Source organism: Dendrobates tinctorius, unplaced genomic scaffold (assembly GCF_039654945.1).
Source record: "Dendrobates tinctorius isolate UK_male_01 unplaced genomic scaffold, ASM3965494v1 ptg000250l, whole genome shotgun sequence".
NCBI lineage: Eukaryota > Metazoa > Chordata > Amphibia > Anura > Dendrobatidae > Dendrobates > Dendrobates tinctorius.
This window is the reverse complement of record NW_027361917.1, coordinates 20,780,548-20,790,793: the sequence shown is the minus strand read 5'-3', so window position 1 is coordinate 20,790,793 and position 10,246 is coordinate 20,780,548.

Genomic DNA, 10,246 nt, shown 5'->3' with positions numbered 1-10,246 from the left:
ACACACACATTTATCACACAGCTCACACACACAAGTAGCTCACACACACGTATTACACAGCTCACACACACACAAGTAGCTCACACTCACACACGTATATCACACATACACGTATATCAAACAGACACGTATCGCACACGTATCAAACATACACGTATCACACACGTAGCTCACACACACGTATCACACAGCTCACATACACAGCTCACACACATATGTATCACACAGCTCTCACACACAAGTAGCTCACACATGCATGTATCACACATGCAAGTATCACACAGCTCACACACACAGCTCATGCTCACATGTATCACACAGATCACACACGTATCACACATACACACAACCTCACACACACATACACACAGCCACACATAGCCTCACACAGCCACACACACATACACAGCCACACACATACACACAGCCACACACATACACATAGCCTCACACATCCTCACACACAGCTACACACACATACACAGCCACACACATACACAGCCACACACATACACACAGCCACACACATACACACAGCCACACACAGACACAGCCACACATCCTCACACACACAGCCACACACACACAGCCACACACACACAGCCACATACACACACAGCCACACATACACAGCCACACACATACACACAGCCATACACATACACACACAGCCTCACACATACACACACAGCCTCACACATACACACACAGCCACACACATACACACACAGCCACACACATACACACACAGCCACACACATACATACACACAGCCAGACACATAGACACAGCCTCACACATACACACACGCACAGCCACACACAGCCTCACACATATACACAGCCTCACACATACACACAGGCTCACACACATACACACAGCCTCACACACATACACACAGCCTCACACACATACACACAGCCTCACACACACACACAGCCTCACACACATACACACAGCCTCACACATACACACACACACACACACAGCCTCACACATACACACAGCCACACACATACACACAGCCTCACACACATACACACAGCCTCACACACACACACACGCACAGCCTCACACATACGCACAGCCACACACACACGCACAGCCACACACACACGCACAGCCTCACACATACGCACAGCCACACACATACACACAGCCACACACACACGCACAGCCTCACACATACACACAGCCTCACACATACACATGCACAGCCTTTCACATACATACAGCTCACACATACACACAGCCACACACATACAGTCACACAGCCACACACGTACATACTGCTCACACACACTGTCCTCTGTGGTGCAGGGGAGGCTGGTGTCCATGTGCAGCTCTTCAGCTTCTCCTGCTCACAGAAGCTCTGTCCCTGCACATCCCCCGGTGTCTTCTCTCTACGTCTCCTCTCTACCGGGATACTAGCAGATGAGAGCAGGAGAAGCTGTCACCAGGAGCTTATCTCTCCTTGGGAGCAGCCACCTATGCTGACCTGACCTTATATTGACGTTTCATCTTGATTGCTGCGCTGGCTCTCTCCCTCAGAGCCAGCTGCACAGGAGGACAAGAGCCCCAGAGCTGTCATGTTAGCGACGCCCCTGGAGGAGAGCAGAGAGGCGTCCTGTGCGCGTCCAAGCGGCCCTTTCAAATTTCTGACTAGGCTCTGCGTGCACGCACTCTCCTGCTTGCCCGCACTGATGAGGGCCGCGGCCGCACTCACACACTGAGGCGGCCCTTATCAGTGCGTACACCAACAGGAGCGCGAGTGCACGCTGAGCCTAGTCAGAATTTTTAAAGGGCCAGCGGCCCATTTTGTAGTTCAGAGTCGCCGGCCCACCGGGAATCTGCCCGGTTCGCCAGATTATCAATCCGGGCCTGTGCATATACATAATTAACTGAATTCAGAGTGTAAAGCATTATCAGGTATTAGTGACCAAATGTTTAATTAGTAACCATGGAACAGTCATTCAGACTGGAGGTTTCTAACTCCTTTATAGAGTATAAAGAATCCAGTAAGACAAATGAATATACAGGAAAGCATCACTCAAAAGGTAAAAATGGCTTCAAATGGACAAATAGTAAAAGTGACGTATGTTGAAGGTAAGATGTTACTATTCATGACAGGTGTGACGTAGGAAACACTGAATTATAGTTTGATTTTTTTTTTCTTAGTTTAGTCACTTTTTAAACAGAACCTGTCAACATGTTTTTTACAAATAGAAGTAGTGGTATTTCTTTGTAGGTGCTTGTCACTAATATAAATTATACATTCTTTGTGGAGGTCCAATGCATCAGTCATGTGAAAATGCAATTCGGCTGCTGACAGAGGGCCTTTAGGCTGGGGCTACACGGTACTTTTGGGCACAGCACGGGTCTAAGTTTATGTGCCACTGCTATATGACAGCGTAATGTAGGTGCATAAGGCTGCTGCATTGCATCCTTTAGGGTATTGTGACTGGAACAACCAAGTTGGAAAAATCAGACTGGGTCCAACTTTTTGCAACGGTACTCTAGGGATCATATTGCAACCTCACTCACTTGCATTACACTGAAATGCAGCAGCCATCTTTGGCCTTGCAACCTTTCTGGTGGCCAAATGGTATCTTGTAGCTCGAGCTTTAGGCTGTGTGCCCATGTAGCACTTTTTAAGCGTTTCCATGGCATTTTTAAACACGCGATTCTGCCGCGGAAACGCTTAAAAAAAGCATTCCATTCAATCATAATTGAAAACGCACATGATGTGCCAATGGTGCGTTTTTTACCGCTGCGGAATCGCTTAATGGTAAAAAACGCAGCATGTGCATTAGTTTTGCGGAATCACCAGCGATTCCGTATACCATCAATTGTATGGGCAAAAACACTTAGGAAAACGCATGCTAAAACACTTGACAAATGCTTAAAAAAGCGCGTCAGAAACCGCATGCATTTTCCCGGGAGCAGGGTGTGCGATTCTGCTTCAGAGTCGCTACATGGGCACATAGCCTTACAGTTACAAATCTCAAGCTTGCAACTACTCTACTCAGGTCCCTATGACAACTCCTCCTTTTATGTCTCTTGTTCCATTCTTATTAGAAGAATATTGCACAAACCCAAATCATCCTCTACCAAATCCCAACTGGCTTGTATAATGTCAGATGCGTTTTGTATTTGATCGGGATGATGATTTTGTTGCCCTATAGACAAAAACAGAGCTGTTGCAGGCTCCAGGTCTATAACGTTAATCACCGGAAATGAGTGAAATGTTTAAGAAGTGATTTTAATGACCGTAGTAGACAAGGTAATTGGTAGTCATGACATTTTATTCCATGTTCTCTAAAGTCGGCCATATGCATGTGACAGCTGTGGGGTGAGTAATAATGCAGCTGACATCTTCTGACTCCCTATATAGTAAATGTTTAGATTAGTTAAATACAATGTGGAGAAAATAAGCCACCAACATACCACTTTGAAATTGCTCCTCTCGTATTGGTTATCTCGAAATCCAAGTTGACCAATTTGTCTTTCTTTCCCTTTGGAAGATGCCGCCATTAGGGCCAAACATAGTTAATTGGCAGATCCCACCAATGCCATGGCCATGTCTTGTTTGGGTAAATCCAGGATACATGTATTCATGACCCTGAAGTGAAATCCTTCTTCAACAACAAGGAGTAATTGTTCATCTCAAAACATTTATACAACCTCTGAGAATTCATGAACATGATGGTTAGTAAGGAATAATGGTATTACGAGGCTTAGTTTCCCAGTGAATGAAGGTAACATTGACACATTTAACCATGAACATTAAAATGTCAAAAGTGTGTGCAGAAATCTAAGCAGGGATTAAAGAAAAGGTCACAGAAAGCCTCCAAGGAAAGTTTAATTACAGTAGTGAAGCAGCTAATTGTCATATTTGCCAATCAGATATAGAGCACATTGTATTGTGATTCGAGGCACAAAGAGATCTGAATGCTCATGGTTTGGGTGTGTCATATCAAATTATCTAAGGGAATGTAATTCTCCAAAGGTCAGAACGGATACTACATCAATGTATTAAAGCCTGGAAGAGAAAATATACTGATTGTGATAACACTGCATGTTAAAAGTACAGACATTTATATGAGAATGGTCTTGGCAGAAGAGCCTTCCTCCAAATATTTCATAAGATTTCATACAGCTCTTCATTTGAGTGTTTGGTCCAGATGAAAATAAAAGCACCTATACTCACCTACCGTGCCGGCGCCGATCCAGTGGTGTTGGCACTCACATTCCGAGGGCTCACGTGAGGTTGTACACACAATCAGCACTGGTGATACTGTCCCTGCCTTCAGACATATAAGTTATTAAGGTGAACCTGTCACCTGTTTTGGCCACTATAAGATGCGGCCACTGCCTTTCAGGGCTTATCTACAGCATTCTATAATGCTGTAGATAAGACCCTTATCCATCCTGAAATATAAGAAAAATAAGTTTTACTATACTCACTCAGGTGGCAGTCCGGTCCGATGGGTGTCGCAGGACCGGGGCCTGTGCCTCCCATCTTCTTGCGATGCTGCCCTCCTGCTTCTTCATCACTCCCCAACATCACGCTCCTGCACAGGCGTACTTATCTGCCCTTTTGAGGGCAGAGCAAAGTACTGCAGTGTGCAGGCACCGGGAAAGGTCAGAGAGGCCCAGCATCAGGGCAGATAAGTACGCCTGCGCAGGAGCGCGATGCCGGGGAGCGATGAAGAAGCAGGAGGGCAGCATCGCAAGAAGATGGGAGGCGCTGGACCTGGTCAAGCAACACCCATCAGGCCACCCTGACCCCACAGGTGAGTATAATAAAATTTATTTTTCTTCACTTGCAGGTCGGATCGGGGGCTTATCTACAGCATTATAGAATGCTGTAGATAAGCCCTGAAAGGCAGTGGCCGCATCTTATAGCTGCCAAAACAGGTGACAGGTTCCCTTTAACAGGAAGTGAGCGGCTGGATTGCTACATGGGCCCATACATCTGACACACATGCAGATCTAAATTTTGCACTGTGGCCTATCAGACACTAGTTATATGACTGGTGCTGTACTCAATCATTCAGACATTTTTATTAAAAATAATACCAGAAACTTCTTTACACTGAAGAAAAATATCTATCTGCTCTTATCAGGCATAGGTTCAATATCTTGTGTAAGAAATGACAGTCCAGGTAAGTCTCCTTCCCACGTAGTGACTAGGAACTATGGGCACCTACCTCATCCCTCAAACTAGGGGGCACCCTAGCCTATCCTGTTGAAAAAAAAAAAAAAGAAAAATTGTAATATTCTCAGCTTCTGGCGTCTCACACAGCGTCCTCAGGCCTCAACAATGCTCCCGGCAAGTCCTTTTCCCGGCGATGCCTTGCGACAATGACCTTTGATGACGTAGCGGTCACCGCTACATCATCAAAGGTCATTGTCGCAAGGCATCACCGTGAACAGAACTTGCCAGGAGCATCGCTGAGGCCCGGGGACACTGCGTGGGACGCCGGAATGTGAGAATATCACGATTTTTTATTTTTTTTAGTATTTTTAACATTATACCTTTTTACTACTGATGCTGCATAAGCAGCCTCAATAGTAAAAAGTTGGTCACACTTGTCAAACACTATGTTTGACAAGTGTGACCAACCTGTCAATCAGTTTTCCGAGCGATGCTACAGATCGCTTGGAAAACGCTAGTATTCTGCAAGCTGATTACGCTTGCAAAACGCTAGTTTTTCGCAGGAATTACGCATGCGGATTTCTCGCGTATTTCCCACAGCAGTTGCGGAATTGCCACCAAAATTTCCGCGGGAATTCCAGACGTGTGCACATAGCCTACAGGAGCCCTCAACTAAGCAGATTAAAGGGCCTTTCACACATAGCGAGATCGCTAGCAGTATCGCTAAAGCGTCACCGATTTTATGACGCAAGCGATATCGCTAGCGATCTCGCTTTGTGTGACACGGACCTGCGACCGGCCCACCCGCTGGATATCGCTGATTGTGCTCGAATGGCCTAGGCCATTTTCTGATTGTTGGCGTTCCACTGGCCTGCGCGCATCGCTGTGTTCAGCGCCGACGAGCGACGTAGGCGAAGGCAGGCGAAAGTCGTCATCATCGCTGCGGTGTGACAGGTAACAGCAACCGCCGACAGATCGCTGTATCGCTGCTGCATCGCTGTTTGGCAGCTCACTAGCGGCCATTTAGCGATGCACCAGCGATCCTAACCAGGTCGTATTGTTGTCGGGATCGCTGGTGCATCGCTAGATGTAACGGGACCTTAACCCCTGCACTGCTATCAGAAACTTGCAAAGTTTAATATGAAGGTGAAGTGCTTCTTATCAGTGCTGTTTTGGTAAACTTGAGACAAACAAGCCATTGTTCCATGAATTTTCTTATTTATGATTTCCAAGTATAGCACTCAGTAATCTCGGATAAAACATGATATTTTTTATAACATATAGCAAAAATAATTGAAGATAACTAAAAGGTATCCACTAGTATTATGCCATTCACAACCTGCCACCCAGTAATCCTCAAGATCAGCATGCAGTGAAAAAAGATATTACTAAACAATATACAATGTTTCCATGAAATCACGCTGAAACATGTTATAACTAGCAATTCAGTAAATCCAGCTTTATAATGTAGGGAATTTCCACTGAAGAATAATAATGAATGTTTGTGAAATAACATCCATTCCATACTGTAATACTGCACTTGGAATTATTGAATAGAGTTAAAAACAACTGAGCACTCAAGTCCTGCAGTCTGGGAGCCGCTCATACAAAGCAGCTTCCTACTTTGTCTCAAAGAGAGAGTTATTTACTAGGAGAAAAACCCTATGATGTCCATATTTTTTATGTCATGTTTTATGTGTGGGTTTTTCTTGTAAATAGAAATGCCCACATATTACATAGCAGCCAATCTGAGGAGGCAGAGATGTATATGGTGGGAGGGACCAGCAGTCTAAACCAATGAAGAGACTGGAGGTGTGTCTTAGACTATAATATTTTTCCAGTAGGCACTGTAGCTAAACTGTAGTCACAGATCACTGCTCTTCCTGAATGCAGATGAGCTAAAATGTAGTCAAGTAGCAATCACTGAGTAAAATTAATAGCTGAGATACCTCATTCGTAGGTACTGACTCATTATATTTACTCTCACAGCTTGATAAACGTTTTAAATAAATGGATTATTACTGTTATGTCTCCAATCCAAACAGTTCTGACCACATCCTGCAAAATATCTGTGTATATGACCCAATATAATTTCAGTTAATTTCTTTCTGTACAACTAATACATTTTTACTGATAAGTATTGGAAATAATGGCTTTTCAATGTAGGTGTCACAGGCAGGTCACGTTCTCCTTTGAGATCTGGGATTAGAAGATCACTATGTATTATGAATTGCAGATCTTCCATTTAGCTGGTGTGTTTGTGTTTTATATTAAATTAACTTGTTTCATTTGGTACTGAAGAGGTTAACTACCCTTTGAATACTGGTTAGAAACTTGCAGCTCCATCTCATAGCTGTTCCTGACCTGGTCATTTTCTCTCCCTATAAAATCTGGTCAGACCTTCTCTCGTTTGCCAGTGAAAGCTTTGCTTCCTAGCTTATTGGAGACTCTACGCTGAATTAGAGATCGTTGTTGCTACCGGAGATTGTTGCATGCTGTTTTCGAGTGTATGCTTTCCTCACTGTCCTATTCCCATTTGGTGCATTCCTATCCTTCCCTATATAGCCTTCTACCTTTGGTGACTGTTTGTATGTTTGTTGCTTTCTGTTCCGTGTCTTTCTTACATGTTGATACACTAGCATTTCTGTTCCAGGTCTGCTGGGGGAGGGGACAGCTTAGAGAATAACAGGAGAAACAGTAAGGCTGGTGGCCCAAACCTCCTCACCTTTAGAGGGACCTTTGGAAGCAGAGATAGTTAGGGCCCCAGTCCTAGGGACGGTTCAGGGCCCCTTTTCCTAATCAAGAACAGTCACAGTGTGACAGTAGGAGATTCCAGTGCATGTAATAAATAAATCAGGTCCATGAGTACTCTTATTTTGTAGGAATGATTGCATGTAAACCAAACAATGGGCTTTTTGAGTATAGATTATTAGTCGTATGAACAGTGTCCCAATATGATAATAAAATAAGCAAAGCACCAATAAATGATTCATAGAGATGAAAATAACAAATTATATTTTACTTGCTTTAAAACAGTTACAAGAATTTATCAAATATTTCATAGAATCAATACCTTATTGCTTTAATGACCATATACAGTCTCTATTGTCTATAGTTTACAGAATATAATCCTTATGACATAATTTTTCACAATATCATGGGTCAATACTGAAACCCATGATCACAAAAAAGTCAGCATTAATTTGTAAATCCAGACATCTTTATACAGTGGGAACAATGGAAATGATGGGTTAATGTTTTGCTTGTTACTTTATCAAGCTTTTTGCCTATTACTTATTGCTTGATAAAGCAAGAAGCGAAACGCATGTTGGAGCGCTGCCACCAACCTAAACGTTGTGTGACTATGTGCTTATATTGTTTAATCTGCCATATTGTCTTTTATTTTATATTTAGATATGTAATTATGTAGCTATACTTGTTCATATAATTGTTATTTATCAGTATGCACTCTGTGATTTTGTAAATATTTTATTGGCTTTTCACTTTGGTTATTTACTTATTTATTTCCATGAATGCACTTCTATTTTCTTGTTCATCATTATGTGATACATTTCCTTGAATATTCATATTGTTTAATGATTTTTACAAACTTCTACTAACATATGTATTTTAATTTCAGAAAGATGTTGAAAAGTAAAAGCCAGAGATGTAATGTGTAAGCCTAACCTAACCGTAAAAAGCTGTGCACCTACGATGTCAAACACCTTCACTTTGATTTGCTGTCTGGGGTGAAAACATTCACACTAGAATTAGATCAGAAAGTAAAGTAAAATGCCACGTCAGTTTACTTTTACTAATCCATTTGAAAAGACAGTCTAAGTGACAAATCCATTATAGTAGGAGATTTCTACATTAACAATAAACATACAGTTCAAACTATAATCTAACCGGTTCGAATAGTTGACAGGAAGGTTTGTGCTTTACTAGCACAAAAAATATATATAAAATATAAAAAGGTTTATATGTCATACAAATATATGATCTAATGTAGATCTAAATATAAATACATAAGATTCACAGATGTATGCTAAGTTCACAAAGGGCAAGCTGATGAAGACATTGGGTAGCATTGAGGCATAATTGATTTCATGTACATCAAAGTCTATACAAAGACATAGGTCTACAAATAAGTGGATTCAAAAAATCAATAGGATTATATAATCTGGAAATATCACATAACACATCTAAAATGTCAATGTTTCTTCAACACAATAGCCAAGAATCTTGTTTTTAATGTTTGCATTTCAGAACTTGTGAAAACATAATGTAGCTGAAAAATTGAAAAATGGTCAAACAAGTCAGCAAAAGATTATTATTGGTTTAAAGTATGTTTATAAAGGGATAGTTTGCAAATACAAATATTACCATAATGGAGCCTTTGGTTTGTATTGTTCCCATTATGCAATATCTTCCAATGAATATTTTACAAATTCCCTTCTTTCTCTGGACCTTTCCTCTCTGGCCTTCTCTGTTATTCAACACATAAGAAGCTATGGCTATCAAAGAGTACCTGAAGTTTAATTACTGGGGGTAAGAACTCAGCCAGGCATGTTTGACTCTGAAACTCTGCAGCGTTTCATTGAAAAGCATACTTAGGCAGAGAAATATCCATCCAGGGCAGCAGGTGGGGAAAAGATGCCCTGGACTGACCATGCGGCTCAATCCCCAGCAGCTTTTAAAGTATGTTTTTCTCTGAAAGACCACAGCACTTAAATATACCTGGCTGAGATCATACAGTCAGTGCCTGATACATGCTGCTCACAGAGTGGGCAGCATGTATCAGCTGTCAGGTTCACTTTAACCATGCTCGATATTGACTGTGGTCTGGGTTCTGGGAATGCCCTCTAAAGGCTTATCATGTAATGATGATGTCTGTAAAGCACTGTGGAAATTAAGAGAGTAAAATAAATAAAGTCACATATGCACTCACTTCTGCTCATCTCCAGCATTGGTGCATGCTCAGCGCAGTATAAAGACCCATAGACTTGCTATTGAGCCTGTAGACAGTTACAGTGCTGTGCAAATTAATTGGGACAAAGCATTTATTTAAGTAAAATCGTAAGT